This window comes from Microtus oregoni, unplaced genomic scaffold, assembly GCF_018167655.1.
Source record: "Microtus oregoni isolate MIOR12 unplaced genomic scaffold, Mior012 000001F_ref0000356, whole genome shotgun sequence".
In the NCBI taxonomy this organism is placed as follows: Eukaryota; Metazoa; Chordata; class Mammalia; order Rodentia; family Cricetidae; genus Microtus; species Microtus oregoni.
In genome coordinates this window covers 11,135,990-11,161,102 of record NW_024543060.1, presented here as the reverse complement: position 1 = coordinate 11,161,102, position 25,113 = coordinate 11,135,990, and positions in this window count along the sequence as shown.

Here is a 25,113-nt window from a genome sequence, read left to right as displayed (position 1 = left end):
TCTGACAAAAGCTACTTAAGGAAGGAAACGTTCGTTTTGACTCAGAGCTCAAGGAGACAGCCCACCATAGCAGGGAATCCCTGGCAGCAGGAACTCGAGGCAGGGGGTAACATGGCATCTGCTGCCTGGGAGCTAAGTGATGAAGGGGAGGAAGCTCTACCACACTTTTTTGTAGGCAATGAGTTTCTTGCCACAGTGAACTCCAACCACCAAATCATAGTTGTATCTATGCAGTTTTCTTAATAGAAACTGTAAGTTGGTGTGGCCACTGTGGGGATGTTCTACTTGGGTATTTTGGTATGGTTGTCATAGGAAAACCAGCGCCATTCAAGTTGCTTCAAGAAAAATGATGAGAAGATACATTAAAAGATGTCTTTTTTATGTTTCTGTTGCTGTGAAGAGACACTATGACCAAGGCAACTCATAGAAGAAAGCCATCAATAGGGGGTTAAAGTTTCAGAGGGCCAGTCCATAAACATCATGTCAGAGAGCAGGCAGGCATGAATGGCACCGGGGCAATAACTGAGTAATTGAGAGCTTGTTTGCTGGGACAACTACAATGAGAGAGAGAGAGAGAGAGAGAGAGAGAGAGAGAGAGAGAGAACACTAATTGGAATGGGGTGGGCTTTTGAAATCTTAAAGCTCTCCACCACTGATACACTCCCCTCATCAAGATTACACCTCCTAATTCTTTCCAAATAATTTCACCAACTGGGATCAAGCATTCAACTATCTGAAACTTGGGGATCATTCTTACTCTAACCTTCACATAAGATAAATCAGAGGACAGTGAGGGCTCCAGGAGAGGTCATAATACCAGTTAATGTCTAGGCCACGCAGTTAATACTTGGGTGGAAAACTTGGGAATGGAGACTGCAGTGTGCTGGGGATCAGGGTGTTGCTGATTTTTGAAAAAAAAAATATTCTTCCCATTCTACAGGTGAACAAGAATTGCAAACAACAGTGCAGGCAGCCTGTCTACACTGAGCCGAAAAATAGCAAATTTTGAGTAAGAAAAGGAAGATGTCAGTTTTTGGTACTGCATCTCCTACTCGTTGCATTTGGACAAGCTGTTAACCCCTCTGAACCTTACTTTATCTGCAAAACAGGATTAAAATGCATAGTTATCAACTGTAGCCAGAGGGAGATCAAATCTCCAATAACCATTTGGGTCTCTGTGTAGAGCAAAGGACAGGCTGGAATTGGAGAAAGCTGTGTGTGATTCCAATCCATTATGCTCATCTCTCCCGTATTTCCAGAGTAAATGTCACTACCATGAGGGACTGCCTGGAAGGATTAATGGATATAAATTCATATATAAGCTGACCGATAGTATGTACTTACTAAATGGGAGCTAATACAATTATCCACCAGGACAATAATAAATGAACAAAGTGATCATAACAATATTTCTCATTTTATGAAGAATTACGAGGCACACCGAAATCACGCAAAACCATCTCATTTCGTCAACAGTCATGGGGTTTTCTGCTTACAGTTCTGTGTTACACATATGGGCAAAATGAGGCTCAATCTTAACCTTCTGTTACGGTTTGATGAAAGGTCCCAGATAGGTTCACATATTTGAACACTTGGTGTTCAGATGTTGCTACTGTTTGGGGAGATTCTGGAATCCATAGGAGGTTGAGTATATATGGAAAATGTAGGTCATTGGAAAACAGGCCTCAGGGGCTGTAGCCTGGCTGGGGTCTAGCCTGATCTTTTTGCCTTTTGGTCCACTACAATGTAGGTCAGCCATTGAATACTCCAGCAACTGTGGATCTGCTTACTGATGTTCCTTTCTGCCTTGGATTGTGTTTTCTTAAACCACAAACAAAAGTAAACCTTTCTTTCCTTAGGTTGTTTCTTGGCAGGTATTCATTTGGTCTCAAAGATGGGAAAAGTAACTACCAGGCCTTTCCTTCTGGGGTTAGCTGAAGTCAACAGTTTGTGGCAAGAAGCTCTGTACAGGTCCTTGAGAGAAAGGAAAGCGTAGCATGAATAGGAATGAGGGGACATTTTGATGGAGAATCTGGCAGAAACAGAGCTCTGAAGATAACAGTGAAAGCCACAAGCAAGAAGAATGGGGGAGGGGCCTGACTTGGCTAGAGAATAAGGAAGATAACTAGGAGCTGTGAGCAGGAGACTTGTCCCAGGAAGAGTGCAGATGCTGGGCTTGAGATCCCTGTCTCTATTTGACAAGCACTAGGAAGCCACTGCAGGTTCATGAACAGAGAAATACCTTAACGAAATGAATAGTTTATAAACGAGTAGAGGAAATGAATTCCAGATAAAGGATTGGGGGATAAAGAAACTAGAACAAGACAGGCAGCTGAGAGAGATAATGCATTATTGGAAACCTAGGGTGAGGGAAAGGACTAGGCCATTCAGCTACCTGCAGATGAAACAAGGGAAACAGATGCCAGAATAGGAGGATAGGAGGCTCAGAGTAGTGACAAGCGTCCAGTACGAGGCAATGCCATGCACTCCACCAGGAAAGCCTACATTGAGAAGGCTTGGAGCTGTTCACGTTGGAGAATGCAATCTCAGTTTATGCAAATGTTTGATTTCCCCATCTCTTACAAAGGAAAGACTTATAATTTGCACAATAGGCTTATTAATATCTAGGGCCTGGGAAAACAAAAGTGATGTTTAAACTTCAGGCTTTTAAATCTTCCAATTTATACCGCTCTTGTGCCTCGCTAAATTCACCACACTCACGACCGTTTGATGTTCAGCAAGCTCTCTCCACACTCCCTTCCCCTTGATAAAACATTAAATCAATGGATTCCCCTACCCACCCCTCCCTTTTGCTCTTTAAAGTTAAGTATTTCTGGTAACTGAAATTCTGTTTAAATATGTAGAGTTCTGAAGGGAGCCACGGCTGCAGTAGTGATATTTCAAATCATTAGACGTTGTGACTTTAGGCTGTAAAATAGACACCTATTAAAGTACATAATTCAAAATGCTGTAACACATGGGAAAGGGGCAAAGACAGGGAAAGATTAACTAAAGACTGAGGCCAGACTTGATGTGGCTCTACTGTGTGATAGGCCATTCAGGTCCCTTTGAAATAAAATGCAAAGGCACCGAGAAGGTGAATCTATCATTATATTTTTTTTCTGGGTTATAAATATATAAATATTGTAATAAACCCTGTGCTGGTATTGTTGTGTGTATGTGTGTAAAACATATACAGGGGTTAATACAACATGGTTTCTGCCTTTGAGGAACAGCTTCCCAGCTGAGTGTTTGTTGTGGGATAATGCTCTTGTACATTGTAAAGATTTGTCGCTCACATTGGTTTAATAAAACATTGATTGGCCAGTAGCCAGGCAGGAAGTATAGGCAAGACTAAGAGAATTCTGGGAAGTAGAAAGACAAAGAGTCAGTCACCAGCTGGATGCAGAGGAAGCAAGATGAGAATGCCTTATGGAGAGGTACCAAGCCACAGGGATAAACATAGACAAGAATTATGGGTGACTTTAAGTTGTAAGAGCTACTAAATCTTAAGCCTGAGCAATAGACCAAACAGCTTATAATTAATATAAACATCTGTGTGTTTATTTGGGACTGACGGGCTGCGGGACTGGGTGGGACAGAAACTTCTGTCTACAAGTGTTTCTTCAACTTTTCTTCTATTCTGTTTCCATGCTCTAATTCTAGATCCATCTTAAACTTTGTACTTTTAATTGTCTCCCCATCATAACATGTTCAGACCTTGGGCATCATCTCTATTGGCTTACATTCGTTAACCATAAAAAGTGCTTTCTTTTTCCTCTCTCAAATCAGTCCTTCCCTCCTCAAGAGAAATTATTCCTACTGAAGACATATGCTGCCCTTGGAGCAGAAATAAAGAGATATTTGTATCACTTGCTGCATTTGAAATAAACACAGAAACTCAAGGAAATGCAGAGGAATCTAGAGGATTCAAAAACCATGTTCCCATCCTGTCTCAGAACCTGTGAACATTACACATTTGACATCTTTACCAAATGCCTAAAACAAAGCTAAATTCCATTTGTACATTTATTTAAATTAAGACTCTAAAGATGAGGGCATCCTGGACTGTCCTGGCTGATTTAATGACAAATAATAATAAGAGATGCTGGAGAGACTACGAGAAGACACAGGTAAATATGGAATCAATGCAGTCTTGAACCAAGGAGAATTTGGAGCCACAAGGAACTGAAATGGTAAGAAAGGTTCTTCTCCTAAAAGGGAGCCTGATCCTACTGACACTTTGATTTCAGACTTCTGTTCCATAGAATTACAAGAGAATACATTTCTGTCATCCAAGCCACTGAGTTTGTGATAATTGATTATAGCAGCTCTGGGCAATGACCACAGTGTAGAAAGGCAGCTCAGCCTCTTGGAGTGAGGACAGCATTGTGGGAGATGATGCAACTGTGTCTCTACAGAATGAAGTTTGGCAGGCAGAGACAAAGATGTGTGTAGTTTGAAGAGTAGCACTCAGATACAGGTAAGGTGTAGGGATAGAAATGTCCCTAAGCATCTCTGTAGTACTTTGGGTCCTAAGCTAGTCTTGTTTACTCCAGTCTTTCCTTTAGGATCCCTATTCCAACTTGTGTCAGAGTCTTACAGTAGCCTTGATCAGGGTTTTTGGGGGGCACAGGTAAAGACCTAACATTCCAAGCCACACAAAACAGAAGAGTAAATCCAGCTGGACTTATCATTCATTTTTCCAAGAGATCACCCATCAGGAAGGTGGGTTCACCTTAAAACCACACTAAAGATGTAGGAAGAATAATCCCCTTAATGAAATAATATACGTTTTCTTCCTAGCATTAACATCCCCTAGCATATTGTAAGTCTGCCTACTTTTCAGAATTACTCAGAAAAGCAAAACTTTGCTTTTCTTCATTTTTTTTCTGTTCTAATCATGCTTTCTCTAATACTTTGGGATTCCTTACTTGTCTTCTGAAACTCCCCTCCACCTCCTTTTCTGCCGTGCACTTACTTGTCTGCCTTATGGCTGACCTCATGGCTACCTCAAATGGCGTGGCTTTCTCTATTCCATCTTCTCTGTTTTCCTCTCCCAGACAGTTGTTAAGAATTATAACATGCTTGTTTGGGGATTTTTCTTTTAAACTCTCATAATACTTTCCTCAAGCCTCCTTTTGACTCCATTCTTAAGTTATTTCATTAATGAGACTGTGAACCCTAAGGGGGACCCATGTTTCCCTAGTAACAAGAGTAGGCAAATCTAAAGTATGAATCTAATCCCATCAATCATCTCCACCCCTCACACAGTTTTAGTGATTTCCCATGATTCATAAAGTACAAGTTCCTTGGGCAAACATTTAGATGCTTCTAGAGTCTTTGCCCAGCCTACTCATGGCAAGAGGACTGCTGAGATGTTCCCAGGGGTTCCTGGGAACATATTCTGCATAGTCTTTTCAATTTGACTATGAATAGGGTTGAGTAATAGTCTTTGAATATGTAGAACATAGCAAAAATGACGGAAGATTACATGTGAGACAAGAAAAGGCTTCCATCCTGCAGGTATTTCTTTCTTACTTTCTCATTGCTCCCTCTAATAGAGACAGGTACCATTTTGTAAGCCACTCTGTGAAGAGATCTTTGTGGCATGGAACTGAGGAAGAATGAAAGCCAATGCTTAGTGGGAACCCTGCCCCACATCACACAGCTGAGCCCCAGAGCAGGTCACTCCACAGTGGATCCTGGAAATGACAACGGCCCTGTCTGAGGCCTTGACAGCAGTTTTGTAAGACCTAAGGACAGGAGCCAGAGGTAGACCAGTTCTCCTGGTCACAGAAGCTTGAGATAATGACAATTTTATCGTACAAGGCAAATTTTGAGGTAACTTATAATGGAGGAATTAATAACTAATACAGTGATTTTCAATTTCATATTTCAGCCACTTCTACTTCCACACCTTGTATTCTTATTACACTGAACTAGCTTGTCTTGAACACGCACTAACACACACCCCTGTCGGGCTGTTGTGTGCAACACTCATTTTGTTCCAAATGCCATCTTTTTCTTTCATGCCTGATAACAATGTGCACTTTGTGCATGAATCCATCTGTAATTCTACAGCTGTTTAAATGCCTGCCCCAATGCTTGCTTTCTTCTGCCAGGTAGACAGTCCACTTCATGCTCCGCAGCAGTCCACATACATTTGGCTTAGAGCTCCTTGTTGGGTGTGTTACTGTTTACTGACGAAGGTGCTCCTTTGTCTAACTCTTAGCTCTCCTCATATAGAGAGAAGTTCCTGAGTAGACAGAGCGCTGTCCTCGTCTTCTACCTCTAAAACCTCACAAAGTGATCTGGACATACCCACAGATTCTATATATTTTTATTCTATATTTTAAATATTTTCATTCTATATATTTTTCATTAAATCAGCTTTAACATAGCCATTGGGGAATTAAGCCCTTGAAGTATTTGTGCCACTTGTAAAGTGGCAGCAACAGCAATAGTAAAATTAATAATATGGTGCAGTAATAGTAATAGGAAAATAATAATATAATGATAATAAGAATGTGATAATGATACTCTAATGAGGTGTTATTATTGGGACTGGAGCTTCTGTGAGCCAGACTCTGAAGTGAAAGTTTTTGTATATACTACCTGTAAACCTCATGCTGTCTCATAGGGTCAGGAAATTGTACCCATTTCACGTAGACTTGGGGTGGGTGGAAGTAAGTTGTTTAAAGTCTCAGAACTTACAATGAAGATGAAAGAGAATCCTAGATCTGTTCAGTTCTTTTTCCACTACAAACTTTAAATAAAGGTCCCTAAGAATAAATGTGGAGGATGGCTAAATAACAGTCACTTTTGAATGGGGTTGATTTCTTCAGAACTTACTCCTTCAGAGAATATCACGTAATCATCCTCCATGTACTGCTGTGGGGTGATATGTGTGTATGTGTGTGTGTGTTTGTGTGTGTGTGTGTGTGTGCATGTGCATGTATGTGTGCACATGTGTGTGAGTGCCTGTGTGTGCACACATGTGTGTATGTATGTGAATGTGTGTATGTGAATATCTGTCAGTGTGTTTGTGTGTATGTGTGTGTGAATGTCTATTTGTCTGTGTGTATGTGTATATGTGTGTGCATGCGCATGTTTATGTATGTCTCTGTGTATGCATGTGTGTGTATGTCTGTCTGTCTGTCTGTGTAGCTCTGTGTGTGTGTGTGTGTTTCTAAAGGTGTTACTTTCCCTGAGTAAAAGAGAAAAGGATGAATCAAGAAAAGATGATTAATACCCATGTGATAGGGAAAGCCACAAGATAAGCCCAACTTCTGTGAAGAAAATGCTCTCTCAGGGCCTGAAGTTGAGCAGCAGATCCAATTAGCTGGTTGATATATGAATATATGCAGGTTAGGGCACTACTAGAATGGGTTGCACTTGGCCTTGAGAATTCTGATGAGCCTTTAAAATTCAGTGGACACTACACTAGAATTAATCTAAGTGAATCTAGCTGTACAATGGAAGTGTGGCTCTTTCCTCCTCTAACAGACCCACTAAGCGTCGCTCCTGACCCTATTCTCATTTCCAATAGTCAACGGTTTACCACCTTGGGCAAAGCCTTCCTCTATGACCGTCTACTACTTAGGTTTTGCACAGCATTTACCCAGGGAAATGAGTAAATGTAGGCTCCCTCAAGAGAGGGAACTTTTATTTTAGTAAATTAAAAAATTTGTGACATCAGACTCAGGTCCACCAATTAGACCTCTCCACCCAGGCCATCAAACACAGGGCCATGGGAAAGAGGGATGTTTTCTCCCTCTGTGTGGCATGGTACTATTGCATATTAATATTAAAATGATATTTCAAATTAGCAAGCAGGATGGAGGAAGCAGTTTTGCCATTCACCTGTAAACCTGTGTTCTTTTACAAAACCATCCCTTATCTCTCTCCCTTCCCTCCAGGAGTTGTGCAATTGAAAGGCAGAGTTCTAGGGGCTGAGTACACATGGAGAATTAGCATATCAAACACATCCAATAAGCTGAATGGAAATTAGAAGAATCCCAACTCTGACATCTATTGGCTGCGCTAAATTGAGGTTAATGTGGTCCAGTCCTTCCTGGTTTAAACAAAGATAAGGAAACGCATATCTTCTCGTGCCTATCCCTTGGGTCCATAAGGCATGTCTCTTCTATGATGAAAATAAAAACAATATAAAGAAAAGGAGAGAAAAATAAAAGAAATGAAGGAAAGAAAAGATCCCAAACACGTTAGTGAGATATATATGTATATTCGCTGATATATAACTTAATAAAAGTTTATGGACCCGGGATAAGGAAGCCACTCTGAACAGATACACTGGGACTGAAATATGGTCCAATTAAGTCTGTAACAGGGTGAGCTTTACTTTGAACATTCTCCAAGTCGAAATGAAAGCTCTGCAGAACAGATAAATCAGACAACATAAAATAAAAAACGCTGATCTGGCACAGCTCCCAAAAGAAGCTAGGGGGAGGTAGGTAGGCTGAAGAGACTAGTCAGGGCTGTATGGGGAGGTGTGGAAAAGGAGGGTGGGAAGGGATTGAGCCAGCCCTTTCCATTGGATGCTCAAACAGTTGCAGCTCCTGTGACTGTAAATAAACCGTAGATATTTAAGCCATTGCAATTAATGCCTTCTGTGACAGCTATTTATCTATTGAAGGGACGGCAAGGCTTGTCTGCTGCAATTAAGCTGTTTGCTAGTAGTGCCTTCAAATATGCGGTGCCTTTAGCCAAACAGTCATTTGTAGTTTATGGGAGTGTTTCTTACTGAAGGAGGGATTTGATAGGAAAATGTGCTGAGCCCCTCTGTACCTTAGACACATACATATAAACTACACTACACACACACACAAACACCGCACACATACATACACACACACTACACACACACACACACACACACACACAGAGAGAGAGAGAGAGAGAGAGAGAGAGAGAGAGAGAGAGAGAGAGCCAGATATCAGGGCACAATTCAGCCTCAGCTCCTGCAGTGAGCCTTTCTAGTCTTGTTGACTTTTAGAAAAATACAAGCATTCTTTTTGAATTCGTGACAGGAGCTGAGCAACATAGAGTGTGGGTCTTGGCTGGGGACCCTCAGGCCCAGGTTTGCATTTTTTCTTGGTCTCTTTTTATCTGTGGGCTCAGGGTTAATTCAGGTCCTGGATGCCAACGAAAAACCACCTGGTACTACAGAGATGTTTCAGGTAGTAACTGGAGCTTGCTGCACACACGTGAAGACCTGAGTTCACATCCTTAGCGTTTTTGTAAAAAAGTTGGTGAGGAGCCAGAGGGATCTTCAGAGGTCACTGAGGGCTCCAGATTCAGCAAGAGATGCAATCTCAAAAATTCAGGATACCTGACTTTAACCTCTAGCTTTCTCTTACATATGTACACACATACACATGCATATGTAAGCGGTGAGTTCAAATATGTACACATAGCACGCAACTTGAACATCCACTGTATCCAAATGCTGAGATGATCATGGTCCAATGGCAGAAGAAACCCAAGTATTGCCAGGCACATAGTAGGGTGTCAAGTTGTGATTTCTCTGATCAAGCTTCTTTCCATGGTGAAGGGAAATCATAGCTGTTGTGCTTCAGCAAAGTTGTTTTGATTTTTACATCTTTCAGAATATACAATGGCTTACTTTCTGCAAACATTGTTAAGTCTCTGTGAGACAGTATATTGGAAGCAGATGTCTTTTATTTTGCCCATAATAAGCAACCTTGGGCTGCTACCTCTTCCCTTGAAGCCTCATTTCACTCTTCTGTAAAATGTCAGTAAGAATAGCAATAATAGGGCTGGGGAGAAAGTCAGAACAGGGCTTGTTGCACAGGTATGAATACCTGAGTTTGCATCCCCAGCACCAATGTAAAACCTGAACATGTTTGTAAACCCAGTGTTGGGGAAGAGGACAGCATTAGTGACAGGCAGGTCCCAAAAGCTTGTTAGCTACTCTAGCCAAACTGGCAAGCTCTAGGTTCAATGAGCGATGCTGTACCCAAGAGATGCCCTATCATATGACAAGAGCATTTGTTCAACTATGTTCATAGCAGTATTATTTATAATAGCCAGAACCTGGAAACAACCTAGATGCCCCTCAATGAAAGAATGGATGAAGAAAGTGTGGAATATCTACACATTAGAGTATTACACTGCGGTAAAAAACAATGTCTTCTCAAATTTTGCATGCAAATGGATGGAAATAGAAAACACTATCCTGAGTGCGGTAACCCAGACCCAAAAAGATGAACATGGGATGTACTCACTCATAATTGGTTTCTAACCATAAATAAGGGTCACGGAGTCTACAATTGGTGAACCTAAAGAAGCTAAGTAAGAAGGTGAACCCAAGGAAAAACATATAGTTGTCCTCTTGGCTATGGGAAGTAGACAAAATTGCCGGGGAGAAAATTGGGATCTTGAGGGTGGGGTGGGATGGGGGTAAGGGGAGATGGGGAAAGAGGGGGGAGAAGGGGAGGATAGGGGGAACTTGGGGAAAAAGGATGATTGGGATAAAGGAAGGTTGGATAGGGGAGCACGGAAGCACAATTTTTAGTTAAGGGAGCCACCTTAGGGTTGGCAAGAGACTTGAACCTAGAGTGGCTCCCAGGAGCCCAAGCCGAGGTCCCCAGTTAGTTCCCTGGGCAGCTGAGGATAGGGAACCTGAAATGACCCTATCCTATAACAATACTGACGAATATCTTGCATATCACCATAGAACCTTCATCTGGTGATGGATGGAGATAGAGACAGAGACCCACACTGGAGCACTGGACTGAGCTTCCAAGGTCCCAATGAGGAGCAGAAGGAGGGAGAACATGAGCAAGGAAGTCAGGACCACGAGGGGTGCACCCACCCACTGAGACAGTGGAGCTGATCTATTGGGAGCTCACCAAGGCCAGCTGGACTGTGACTGAAAAAGCATGGGATAAAACCGGACTCTCTGAACATGGCGAACAATGAGGGCTGATGAGAAGCCAAGGACAATGGCACGGGGTTTTGATCCTACTTAATGTTCTGGCTTTGTGGGAGCCTAGCCAGTTTGGATGTTCACCTTCCTAGATATGGACGGAGGGGGGAGGATCTTGAACTTTCCACAGGGCAGGGAACCCTGACTGCTCTTTGGACTGGAGAGGGAGGGGGAGAGGAGTGGGGGAAGTGGGAGAAGGGTGGGAGGAGGGGGAGGGAAATGGGAGGCTGGGAGGAGGCGGAAACTTGTTTTCTGGTTCTAGCAGTCTTGTCCTGTGTAAGACTCAGAAGATGCAGCTAGGTCTTTCAGAGTCTCAGCTTGGAAAACACTGCCTCTTCTCATGTCCTACTCATGCTTGTGATTATGACAGGTTGTATTGGAGCATCTGTCTTGGGGTACCAGACTCCACTTTTATGATGCGATTGACAGATACAGAAAAGGAAATGTCCAAAGTAGATCTCAACTTCCTTCCACCTCTACGGATAATACACAGTTCAATCAAAGTTTGCTAGGAGAGTCCCTCATGACATCCAAGTCCATGGGAGTGGTTTGACATTATCCCCAAGTCCTGGTTTTTTTTGGAAGGTGTGAGTACTAACAGGAACTGGGCATAAGATGAGGAGAAGAATAGTCCATGAGAAGAAGAAACTTGTAATATAGAAAGTATGGAAAGCCAACATTGCCTTCTCTGGTTTATAACTTGTTTCAGGAACAGCCTTAAGAATGCGGCTGTTACCACTCACAGCTGAAATTTTTCTTAGCATCTACTGGGTACTAAGTTATCTGATTTTGTTTTTAAAGACATTTTCACAATAGGCAGTGCTCATCTTCATCACTGACCCACTGTCATATAACATCTGTGAGGGTAGAAAAGTTGTGTTCGTTGATATATCCTTAGCATCTAAAACTGTCTGTCTCTCTCTCTCATCAATATTTATTGAGTGAATAAGAATATTCCAAGTCCATTTTACTAATGAGCAGTTCAACTGAGTCCCATAAATCTTTATTGATTATCCCAGGTGACATGACAGGCTAATAGCAGAGACAGGATTCAAAGAACATCTCTCCAGCTCTGAAGTCTGTGTTTATCCATGGACATTTGTTTATGATCTTGCTTCTGCATGTACCCACCATGCAGGCGCTGGGGCGCTATATGCCTACCCTGCAGATCCAGTGGGGTCACAACTGATACAGCTTAGTGAGGGGAATGGGGCTCAAGACTGGCACTTGGGGGGCTCTGAGGTGTTTTTCTCAGGGGTACAGCCTGAATGTGAAATGTGCTCCCGTGGACTTGTATATTTCCACACTGAGACCCACTTGGTGCTGCTGATTTCGAAGGTTGTAGAACATCTATGATGTAGTTCCAAGCTTGAGGAAGCATGTCTCTGAAGATGGGGACAAGCATTTATTTTTATAAGCAGGTCCTTGCTCTGGCCAAGGTCTCTCTTCTTAACTGCTGACTCCAAGTTATTAATGAAGTATTCCCCTCTGTATGCTATAAATATGTTTTATTACCATTGGTTAATAAAGAAGCTGCTTTGGCCTATGGCAGGGCAGAATATAGCCAGGCTGGAAGAGATGAGACAGAGAGAGAGAGAGAGAGAGAGAGAGAGAGAGAGAGAGAGAAGAGTCAAGACAAAAAAGAAAGATACCAGAACCTTACCCGGTAAGCCACAACCTTGCAGTGATACACAGATTAATAGAAATGGGTTAATTTGAGATATAAGAGCTATGTAGGACTATGCCTAAGCTATTGATTAAGCAGTGTTGTAATTAATATAGTTTTTGTGTGATTATTTGGGTCTGGGCAGCTGAGACATAAAAAAGCAGCTTGTCTATATCAGCTACTTCATATTCTGGCTACTTGGTATAAAGCAGCATATCCCATTAAACTGTGAGCCCCCCCCCCCCCATCAAATGTCTTTCTTCCCTTAAGTTGTTCTGCTACATATTTTGCCACATAAGCAAGGACAGTCACCAACACAGGGATGTCTCACATATTTCTGGACCATAATTTTCTACTCTATCTGGTGTGGGATGGCAATGGCTTCCCCATCAGCTTCACAGAGAAACATGAGATAAAATGAGCTAGTTAAGAAGCTAGGAAGTCACAGACACACGCGAGGGAAACTGTTCCCCACAAAGCAGCATCTCTAATAGAGAGAAAGGGGAGCCCATATCCCCGTGCTCTCCTTGTGGGAATCGGCCTAGCTGTTTCTGCTCCACTCTGCGCCTCCTTCCCTCTCCACTTCTCCCGGAAAAGGAGATTATTTTTAATTACATTCTTACACTGGATTAATGAGTCTGCAGAGTAAGTTAATGAGCAGGACACCGCACCAGGAGACAACAGATCTGACTACTTTCAGCGATTTTCTTGAAGCTTTCTCCTGTCTAGACCTTCGCCCAAAAAACACGGCTGAGAAAGAGAGAGGCTGCCAGTGATTTCTGAGCTGCGGCATTCAGGATGTCTGGGACATGGTGACTTCAAAAAGCCTCCTGGGGAGGGGTGGACTCCTACTCTTTCAGAGGAAGAGTTTCTTACTTTTAACCAACTGGCCCATGTCGCCCTTAGCAAGCACTCCGTAAGAGAAAGATACTTTCTTGCCTCTCTGGGTTCCTTGTTATCACTGCTATTTAAAACCCACCCCACAGAAAACTTTGCCGATGTTTAATCCTGTCTGAGCACCATCTTTGGTGGTCTTCCAGCACTCAATTCTCTGTCTGCATTCCCTTTCCTTCATCCATGTCTTCTCTTCTTGGTTACTGGATACGGTGAAGGCAGGCACACAGCCTTCTCAAATCACATATGTATACCTGGACCTATTTCAGATACACTGAATCAGAGGAAGAATGACTGATTAATGCACCAGGGAATAAGTGAGGGACTTCCTGATTGAAGTCAAAGCCCCACACTGTGTCTATTGAATGGTTTTTCTGTGGCTGTATGGCTCACTGTAGCTATCAGGAGAGATTAGACTTTTCAGCAGGAATATGTATGTATTTACACATTTCCAGTTGCTCATGCAACAGAAATATTTTTATCACCCTTGTCATGGGTACATGATGATTTAACTGTTCCAAATGGTAGCCCAGCCCCAGCCTGACTAGAACTCCACCATGCTGCTGTTTGTACCATCTTGGGTGTCATCTAGACATTCTGAGGAGATGTTGAAAAATACTAAAAACCTTCAAGAACATTTTCCCGTCTGACCTTGAAGTGGTAAAGAGTCACTTTTTGTTGTCTAGAAATAAGTGTAAGGTACCACCACACTTCAAGAAGCTAGGTGTGGAGGCACACACATTTAGTCCTAGTACTCATGAGGCAGAGGCAGGAGGATCTCTGTGAGTTCGAGGCCAGCCTGGTCTACAAGAGCTAGTCCCAGGACAGGCTCCAAAGCTACAGAGAAACTCTGTCTTGAAAAACAAACAATCCCCCCGAAAACCAAAAAAAAAATGATAAAGAGGAGGAGAAGGAGGAAGAAGAAGAAGGAAAAGAAGGAGAAGAAGGGGGAGGGGGAGAGGGGAGGGGGGAGGAAGAGGAGGGGGAGGGGAAGGGGGAATGGGGGAGGAAGAGGAGGAGGAGGAGGAGGAGGAGGAGGAGGAGGAGGAGGAGGAGAAGGAGAAACTCCAAAATGGGACAAGTACCAGGATCTTTCTGGAGTTTGTGGACAGTCTATTGGTTCTCTTTTAGGTATGTCTAATCTGAAATAACTGCGCCTGTGCCTTCCAGATGCACAGAACAAGATCATCCTCCAACTCTGTGATGGGCAATCTTGAATCCCATGATGGGATCTGGAAGCAACTAGCAACTAAGGCACAAGTATCTTGATGACTCTGTGAGGACATTCCTAGAAGGTGCTAACTGAAGAGAGAAGAGCTTCCCCAGAAGCACCCTCTGGCAGGTGGCCCAGAAAGCGAAAGGGTCAAGGAAACGTCACTGCCATTTGTCTGCCTTTCTCAGCTTCTGGCTGTTGAGTGCTGCTGCTGCTGCTTCTGCTGCTGCTTAGGCTGCTGTTGCTGCTTCTGCTGCTGCTGCTGCTTCTGCTGCTGCTTCTGTTGTTGTTGCTGCTACTGCTTCTGCTGCTGTTGCTGCTGCTGCTAGCATTTTCCCCTGACATCACAATTAAGCATTTTCAGCTTTCCAATGATGTTATGATCAGTGATACACAAGAAACAATCCATTCCTTTAGCACATGTGGGGACTGCAGTGGAGTCCAGTTCCACAGACTGAGGAGCTGCTGGGTTCTCAGCTTCTCCAACTTGAAGACAGTCATTGTTAAAATGCTAAGACCCTACCAGTTGGAAGCCATTCTATTAAATTCCCTTTATACTATATAAATATTTTACACATTCTGGACCACTAGAGATCCCAGACTAGTAAAGTACTGATGATGTGAGGCCTTTATTCCTCTATGCTTTTGTCTCTCTACCATCTTCCATTTGAGATGTTATGTGATAATGCTATCAAGCTGATGAAAGACATCATGACCTCCCCCCCCCCATATTAGTGTATTTAGTCTGCTGTAATAAAGCACCAGAGGCTGGGTGACAGGCAGATACTAAGGTTTATCCTTAGCAATTCTGAAGACTGATTTCTAAGATGATAGTACTGGACAATTTGATTTCTGGTGAGGTCTCACGTTTCATCTCACGGAAATACCTTCTGAGTCCTCAGCTTGTAAAAGTGGCTAACATGTTCCTTGGGTTCTAATCCCATTCACGGATGTGTTGACTTCATTATCTAATCAGCTTCCAGCTAGTACCACTGCTATCTGGAGAAGGTATTCCACATATGATTTGGAGGGGACACAGCTATACCCAACTTAGAAAAGGTACTTTTGCATTGTTGAATCTGAAAAACATTTTGTCCAACTTTGATAATTCCATAAACAAAGTAGCAGAGACTGTTGACCGGTGTGAGATTTATGATTTAAATTAACTCCCTAACTAGTCAAGCATCTTGGTCTTTTTGGATTTTGTAGACATGCCCCAAAGGCTTATTCTCAGTCTGCACTTTTATTTCCTAATCTGTAATTTAAAGCTCACTGCACTCTGGCTTCTGGCTGCATAGGTCATCCCAGCCTCCAGCATCAGTGACGACAGGGAAGGACATTTCTGAACTCTCTACATCATCTCCACATTCTTCCTTTAGGGTACAAGGTGACCAATATCTTCTAAAGCAGCTCTACCCCACATTCTTTGCCTTTAATATCTTAAAGGTTAAGTATAATTGTGTGTGTGTGAGTGTGTATCTATGTTTGTATGTGTGGAAAGGCACAGATGTGTACAGGTGCCTGCAAAAGCCAGAGGTATCTCTCCCTCTGGATGTGGAGTTACAGACAGTTGTGAGCCACCTGACTATAGCGGAATTTCCTGCTGGCCTGGTGCCAGAGAGTTAGCAACTAGCACTAGTCACCACTGGGTCACACCTGGCCTAGCTCTGGAGTTAGTAACTATCTCTAATCTGTCCTGTGTGTTACAGATATCTTTTTGTCACCTTATGTGATTTTGTCTGAGAGTTTCTCAAGGATATAAAGCTATGCCAAACTTGGCTGGGAGGAAACCCAGAAAGCCATAGTTACTCCCCACCCCTGTAATATATAGAGTCTTAGTACTTGGCATTGTGTTTTTGGAAGCTTCATTCAGGTTGTTTTGAGTGTATGGAAATTAACTGGCCTAATTGTAAATATGGAGAAAAATAAAAATGCCTTGGGCAAAGGGAAAGCGCTTCAGCTCTCTGAGGCTGGAGACCCCGGCAGCCGCCAAAGGCTAATTTAACTCTCATGTATCTCTGAATCTTCATTTCACACACCCATGTGAGCCCACACCTGTGCCATGACATCCGTGACACCCGACATGGTTTCTGACAATCAAAATCAGGTCCCCTGAAACTTCAGGATGCTCTCATAACTAAGCCATCCATATCCCTCAGTCCTTTACTGTTTGTATGTGATTAACTCTCATGGGAGAAAATCTTTCTGTGAGTGCTATTCATGAAGATATCTGTAGGAGTATAGATGATCTGGACCTAATGGCTCACATCATTGGCTGCATATCCTGCCTCGTGTATAGTATATCCTGCCACGTGTATAGTATATCCTGCCACGTGTATAGTATATCCTGTCACGTGTATAGTATATACTGCCACGTGTATAGTGTTACTGCCGTGTATAGTATATACTGCCATGTATAGTATACACTGCCATGTATATAGTATATACTGCCGTGTAACATTCTCCATTTAGAATGTTAGTGCTCAAATGCAGCTTTCTCTGGGTGGGGGTTGGGAGAACAATTATTTTTTTGTCTGTAGCAGAACAAAGAGTAGTGCCTAGAATACGCAATAGAAATAGCTTCAATTCTGCATCAATAGCATTCTGGTTATCAAGCAGACGGAAGGGGCCCAAGAATGGTACAGGCCATGTGTACATAATGCAGATACCAAGGCTGAGAGGGCTATTTTTAGAATAGTCCAATAAATTATTATCTATTTGGCCTGGGAGAAAAGTCTAGAAAATCTGTTGTCTCAATCAGCAGTGAAACTGTTTCTGTCCTTGGAGATTTTGGGTGAGCAGAATTTATGAAGTAATACACTTTATTGGGTTCACAGTCTATTTTCAACTTTCACGGGGCCAAAGAATACATGACATGTTCATTGCTTCTTACCACAACTTCCAATTGTATTGAAGAAGGAAGTGAGCCAAAACAGTTCAAGTTCCAGTCTATGATGTCCTTAACTTTATTCTGAAAGAAGCAAGGAGCGACTCTGGACACGGTGAGTCTGGGAAGGGTAATGAGATAGAAGCCCAGAGAAATAACAGAAAGACAAAAGGGCTGCTTAGGAAGACAGCTGGAATCAAAGGAATGGGGTAGCAAGTGTGTGGAAATACAAAGGGCTGGGAGATGATGGGTCATGTGTGAGCATCTCAGAAAGAGCAGAAGACTTTAAGGGAAGGATTCCCAGACCAGCTAAAATGATCACCACTCTGCCATTCACTGGACTTCTTAGGGTCTGAGTATCTCACACAGTGCTTGGAAGATGTGGAGGAACATCCTGCCTTCGTTTCTTCCTGGTAGGTCAGATAGATTGTCACTTTCTTGGCAAGCATCCAGTCATTGTGCATTGGATTGAACAGAACTCAACTGCTTTGTAGCGAGACCGTGAGAGCTGACAGCTTACAGGACTGTAAAGAAAGTGTTGGCCTGGATTCCTTAACATCAAGTTGAAATTGTCAGATTTTCCTCTGAAAGCCATAGTGAGCCTTTGATGATTGTGAGCAAGGGTGTAATGCTTTGAAAAACATCCATGTTAAAAGAGTCAAAAGACACAGAAACTAGGTTTGGGTTTCCTGGAAGTGCTCTGAAGCCTGGCTGGGGCCACAATGCTTTCAAGTAATGTGTAAGTAGCTTCATCTATACAAAAGCACAGTTTTGTTTCTTTCCCTGTAAACATGAAGTTCTCTCCAGCTATGCTGGTACCTCCCCAGTTCCAATAGAGTCACGAGTACCAGAAAATATCTTTCCCTGAAGTATTTATTGCTCTATAATCCTCAAGATCACCATAATCAATGGAAGCTGATGCTCCATCTTGATGTGGAGGACACTGTGAGGTGTGATGGGCACAGTGACAGATCAGAGCCCACATCCTATACTGACCAATTGTTACCAAGCAGGAATACAACTGGGACAATCATCAGATCTTTTAAAAAGGAAAGTAGAGACCTGATTTCTCCTTAACTTCCCAAGTCTTAGAATACAGACACAAATTCACTGAAATAGAGTAAGAGTCAACTGAAACATATGTGCAACCACTATTAGATTGTTTCTAGAACATTTTAAAAATCAGCTATAGAACCCAGATCCCAAGACTTGAATCCAGACTCTGAGATCAATGAACCTGACGGAGCCCATTAACCACTTTAAGTTTTACACCCCCAATTCAAAACAAATTGTAGTGAGCACACCTCACCTTGCCAGGTGGTGAGGAATAAATGGGGTGATGCATTGGGGACCATTATCTTAACTCCAAGAACTACAAAAAGCTTTAGCTCTTTGAAGTCTGAGCTGAGAAAAGACATAATGGCAGGACTTGTTATCCGATACAATTCTCTGATGGAGCTGCAGGAAGGGAAAGTTTCCTGTGAAGCTGGATGTGGGCACAGTTGGGGCACTGATGCTCTGCTCCCAGTATTCAAAGAAATCTCCTGGTTCTAGAAAACATGCAACACTTGGGCATGGAAATGCATTTGACCACAGTTGATTAGGGCACAGTCAACTGCGACCAATGACCCAGGTAAGGAAAGATGTCTTTGTAAGGGCCATAAGGACGATCTGTATGTAAGCATTTCCTCTCTCAGATGTGGCTTGAGTTCACAGACCTTTATGGGAGGGATATTCTGAATGTGGACTCAGACCAGTAGAAAACAACAGCTAAGTCAGGAAACAAGGATGTGAAAAACACAAGCAGACCCTGATCTGTCACTGCCGGGGAGGCTCAACATCTGCCTCATCTGAGCAGCTCAGCTTCACTTCAGTCTCAGTTTGGTAAGCTCCAACTGGAGGCCACCGTAGTGCTTTCAGCATTTGCCATCATTAGCTGGCGTAGCCACAAGAAACTACCCTGAAAAACAAAACGAAAACCGAAAATCTCCGTTGAAGGATCTTGATTGAGCCTTTTCAAGAGATAGCCCTTGTCTAGTGTTTGCATTGGTACTACACGTTTCCCAGGGAAGCTAGTGATACCAATAAGTCCTAGGGTCAAGGAGAAATGTAGATGCTTCACTTTATATATAGGTGTCTCTAGTTGTATGGATCCATTCAAAGCATAGAAAACTCACCAGAGGACCACATTGATCCTGGTAGTGAAACCATCTTCTGGAAAGACAATTACAAAGAAAGCATCGTAGCTGACTATATAACAGGACCCAAAGACTCAGTATACTTCAGGCCATGGAGAAAGGATGGTGAAACTGCACACATACTACTGCACTATGGAAAATTCTGGAAGATACAGATACCAGGATGTGTGCCTTTGTGTCCAAGAACAGTGACTAGGGTGTCCATGTCTAACCACACCACTGACTTTTATAGCTTTTGCATTATGAAGGGGACAGTTGGGTGACAGATAAATGCATTGTTTTTGTCTGTAAAATTTGGTGATGCAACTATAAAGTCTTGTTAGCAGTATAATGTTGCACGCATGCCTTGTAGAAGAAGCAGTGTTCAAGAAAACCCTGAAACTTCACTGTGCTATGAATTTTACAGGAAGCGGTATGTGGAAAGAGATCCAGTAAAATGTATTCTGTGCTATTATTAGACCTCAGAATTGTGATCCATGGGAAAACTTAGGTTATACTTAATCTTTGTACAAAGTGGAGAACGGTGCTGCTTCACCATAGGAGATTTCTTGTATTAATTTAATTTTATTTTTTAAACAAGATTTACTGCATCACACAGTAAATCTCATGTGTGTTGGTGTTCATGAGTGTGAAGGCCTGTGACCATGTGCCACTGTATATGTGTACCGATCAAAGGATAATCTCCAGCGTTCATCCTCCGCTTCTGCACTGTTTGAGATAATCTCTCTCATTCTCTCCTGCTGCATATGCCAGGCTACGTGGACAATGAGCTCCCTGGGATTCTCTTCTCTCCACCCTCCATCCTACTTTAGGAGTACTGAGATTGCAGAACTTTTCCTCTGCATCCAGATTTGCATGGGCTCTGCGGATCCACACATGCACGGTAAACACTTTCCCCACTGACCCATCTCTTCTGCCAGAAACTTGCATAAAAAATTTTAATGCTATGAGTTTTGACAGATATAGACATAAAAACACAATAATAAGAAATATATCGAACATTGCATAACCTCTTTAATTCTCCTGTGTCTCCTTATACTCATATGATTATCTTAATATAAACAGAAACAGCATTTGATAAAATCAAAGAGATATTCATCATAATCACTCGTTAGACTAACAGTGGAAGGAATCTTCCTTAATGTAATACTGTATAAACTGCAAAAATATATAGCAAACTTCATACTTCTGAGATTTGCTGTATTTTTTTATAAAATATTTCCAAAATGTACTTTGGTAAAATATCTGATACATCAACAGGGGTGCCAGCTGTCCTTGCTTCTATTCAACATGATTCTAGACATTTTTATCCAGTACATTAAGGGGGAAAAGGAAGATAAAAAAGACTAGAAGAGGCATACATTTACTACAGTTTTGGTATATGGAATAAATTATATAAAAAAGAAAAGTGATAAAAAACACTATTTAAATTAAAAGGATTCAGGACTCATGAAGATTGATGCACAAATCCATTATGTATAATCAATTTTATTTTCATATTATATCAAAAATTTTATGAAAGTGTAAAAAGAGAAAAAAATCTGAAAAATATCTGCCAATCATACATTCAACTAAGGTCTTACACTCATATTAAAGGCCTCTAAAACAATAAACAAGGAGACTAGTAATCCAGTGAAAACCTAGACATTTTACTAAAGAAAATTTAGGAATGGAAAAATGAGCAAGTATAATATTAATGATTCCCCATTCCCAATGAGATGAAACGTAAAGACAGAAAATGCTAATACAAACTTATTAGAGTGATTAAAATTCAAAGTTAAAAAGAAAAAACAGTAAGTCATATCAAGTTAGGTGAGGCGATAGATGCTATGTGGAAAAGACTGCAGAGCACTTGGCAGATACCTCTCAAGCTAGGTAAATTTATCATGTATCCCTTACTCTACTCCCAAGTATTGAGTTAAAAGGAATGCAAGACTCTTTCCTTACAAACATCGGTGCATAGACATTCACGACAGCTTCACTTATATAGCACCAATAGTTAAAGAAAGAGCCAGAACACTGAACAATGCATAAATGGATAAGCAATTGTGGCATATCCATACCATAGAATATTGCTCATCAATATAAAGGAATTTATATGCTATTGATATGCAAAATAGCCTAACAGTATAAACACTTTCAAATATTCCTGCTAAAATAGGCTGTTCAAAAACCATGTAACTGAACAAACTTAAAAATGAAAACTGAGAAAACATTGAAGACAGGTGACATTGGAGTAATGCAGATGAACTATAAACAAAATATTTGAGGAAAAATGATTCAGATACAAAACAATGCATGATCCAGTGTTTTTGTTTGTTTGTTTTTGTTTTGTTTTTTGTTTTTTTGGGACAAGGTTTCTCTGTACCTTTAGAGCCTGTCCTGGAACTAGCTCTTGTAGACCAGGTTGGCCTCAAACTCACAGAGATCCACCTGCCTCTGCCTCTCAAGTGCTGGGATTAAAGGCGTGCGCCACCACCGCCTGGCATAATCCAGGTTTTATAAATACAGAGTTAAAGAAGGAAAGTGGCAGAACAGTGAGGACTTCAGTGAGAGGAACTAGTGGCTGGGAGGGCTCCGATGGGGTTCTAGATTTCTGGGGATGGTCTGTTTCTTGCAGGAGAAGTTTTATGGCCACATTTTTATGTCAAAATTTCTACTCACAGTTTTATAACTTATACTTCACTGAAATGATTTATTTCAAAACGTAAAAAATACAATTAAAGGTCTGAGAGGTCTTTGTTAACTCAGCTGTAACTTGGATACACTTTTTAAAAATAATTTTTTATTGACCTCTAATTTCTGATTTTTTAATTTTTGAGATTGTAATATAATTATGGTATTTCTTCCTTTCTTTTCCTCCCTGTAAGCCTTCCTATATGTCCCTCCTCTCTTTCAAATTCCCTTTTCACTAATTATAAATATATATGCATATAGGCAGATATTTATTCCTAAATACAGCCTGATCAGTCTATATAATGTTGCTTGCATGTCTGTATTCAGGGCTGACTGGCCCTGGACAACAACCAATTGGTGTGCTCTCCCTAGAGAAGATCCTCCCTCCTGTTCCCAGCTTTCTCCAATTGCCTATAGTTTTCTGTGTAGGACTGATGCTTCCTGGGTTTTTCTGTGTCCAGACCAGCATGGCTGTTGATGTATTTAAATGATAACCTCTAACCCACTAATGCAGGACCATTATTATCACGGATTTACTCTTCATATTTTCATGTGGACTTTAAGATTACTGAGAGTAAAGACTGCACCTTTAATACATTTCTCTGTCTTGCACAGAAGTCCTGATTTTCTTGTAATATTATACTCCTGTAAAGACATTTTCACTCTAGCTGTTCATTCTGAATTGTTTTGGGGGTAAACATGACAACCACATACATTTATACATCATGATACCGTGTAACTAGTAGGTAATGATATTGTCAGGTATACCATTGAAACTCACTTCCTAACTCACAAATCAATTTATTAAATTGATAAATGAACAATGCTTGTATTAGAAAATCCTCGACACAATACCACACACAACGAATGGAAACAATGATGAAAATGTAAGAAACACACAGTCATGTGCTGAGTAACATCTTGGCCAATGATCTACCAAGTCTGTGCTCGTGCTCCTGTAAAGGTCAATGTAGTGGCAGTCTCAGTTTGGAAAAGTGAACTCTGTAACATTTCTCCATCCAACAATGAAAAGACTCAGTGGTCCATGTCTCCAAACATAATCGTATCTGTACTCGTGTGTCAGGGAGGACTTCTGAAGTTTTACTAGATGTCAGTCTCAGCCCAGCAGAGTCCACAGTGGCTTAGACAGCTATTTTCTAAAGCTAGAGAATCTGACAATTATCTCCGGGGTCTAGATTACTCCAGGCTAGGTGACCCTTGAGCCACTTCTTCAAGGATTTAGAGAGTGCGGTTGCCTTCTACAGTGGGGAAGGTTCGCACTTTGTGGCCAATTGATCTAATCAACCATCTGCACTTCCTAGTTGGATGACCTTGGGCAAGTTATTTAACTCTGCTGAGTCCCAATTTCAGCTTTTGAAATGGAGATAATGGTTGTTATCTCACAGGATTAGTGTAAGATTAAATGAGATTGTGAGCCTAAACTACCCAGGACAGGGAAGACTGAGTATTAAGCACTGCAGAAATCACAGCTATTGCTATTTCAAATTATATTTTTGGAGGGAGAAACACTGTCAGAGGGTCCTGGTATTTATACATTTCCATTTCCATGCAGTCAGCGATGTGTGAAGTTTCACATCCTCCTATTCAATGACCTTCCTTGGCTGCTGGATCTAAACCTCAGGTGTACAGCGAGGGCATTTTGAGATGAGCAAAAGTGAGCAAACATCTGAAAGCAGTAATGGGATCTACCAGGGTGGAAGAAAAGCCAGGTGAGTAATCTGAGTCCTTGAAAGGACAGCTTCTAGCTCCGAGTAACCTATTCCATGATGCCCTGAGTCACTGACAACTCTAGAGTACCCAGGTAACTGTCTTCCTAGATTAGAAAGCCTCAGACTCCTGGGGACTGGTCACTGAGTCTCCGCCTGCTTGACATCTGAGTGCAGTAGTCTGGAAATTTGGCCATTTAAACAGGTTGAGCTAGAGTATTGAGAAACATAGAAATTTAGAGTTTTCTACACCACTTCTCACTGAAACATAGGCACAGCTTGAAGATTCATCAGACAGTTATCAAAGTAAATAAAACCATGTTGATTTACAGACTCTCGGGATATGGGGCAACTAATCGATTTGGTTAGAGGTGACCGTGCTAATTAACGTATGGCTAACGATATGTTAATGTGAGCCCTGCTGAAGTAATACTAGCTGATCCTCGAGCAATGTGGGCCAATTTCAATGCAGTATTGAGAAAGAGTTACTGCATTTCAAGACCCATAAAGGCAGGAACAAAAAATGAAGTTATGAGCACATGTAGGATCTCTGAGCAACAGGGAGAGGTCAGATGCAAATGCCATCTAGATCCACATTCCTAGAAGAGAGATAAGAAGATAACGGAAATGAAACTTTGATATGTTCTTGCTGCTAAGCATCTTTGGGAGCTAATGGAGCAGCATAAACCCCTGTTCTCACAGGTCACATTTCTGTGGCACATCTTTTTCAGCTCCTAATAGAATTAATTACTCCTTACTTGAAATTTGTTTTGCTCCATTTTCTGTTTACACGTATTCAGGGGTACTTGTACGTATTGTATTCTAGGTTTCGCCATACCTAATAATTTTTACAATTTGTCACCTAGGGCCCCAGATT